Here is a 673-nt window from a genome sequence, read left to right on the forward strand (position 1 = left end):
GGTCCCGGGGTCCTGGGCCCGGCTCTGGGCCGGGCCCCCGGGGGGCTGAGCTGTAGTGCACGGCCCTGGGGGTCACCCCGGGGCCCCCCGGGACTGTCCTAGCAGCCTTTGGCGAAAGGGCAGAATCGGGGGGAAGACGGCCCCCCGAGACGCACGCGTCTCCCTTGCACGAACTCACGGCCCCCGGGAGGGGCAGGGGTCCCTCAGGCACGTGCTCCGTGCGCCCCTTCTCTGCGCAGGAGTCCCTCGGCGGGGTTGGGGTGCCGTGCCACGAGGACGGCCCGGCGTCCAGTGAGGAGGGGCCGTGCGCAGACTCGGGGCCGAGGCCCCGCGAGCCGTGGCCTGCGGGGGACCCGTCGGACAGAGCCCCGGGGGACGAGGGGACACCGCCGTCCCCCAAAAGCTGCCCGCTGAAAGACGTAAGTAGGTGATTTATAGGCGACTGGCACATACTGTAGGTAGTTAGGGAGGCGGGAGGTAGGTAGGTGGAGGAAGACGTGGGATAGACGGTGTGTGGGTGGCTGGGTGATGGCGGAGAAGGTGCCACAGACGGTTGATAGACACAGACGGACAGACGGGGAGGGGGGTGGCAGTGACAGGTAGGTAAGTGGATGACGGATGATGGATACACGGATGGGTGGATGAAGCGCGGTGGAGGATGGATGGATGGTGG

The sequence above is a fragment of the Condylura cristata genome, unplaced genomic scaffold (genome assembly GCF_000260355.1).
Source record: "Condylura cristata isolate star-nosed mole 26May11 unplaced genomic scaffold, ConCri1.0 scaffold00027, whole genome shotgun sequence".
Taxonomy (NCBI): Eukaryota; Metazoa; Chordata; class Mammalia; order Eulipotyphla; family Talpidae; genus Condylura; species Condylura cristata.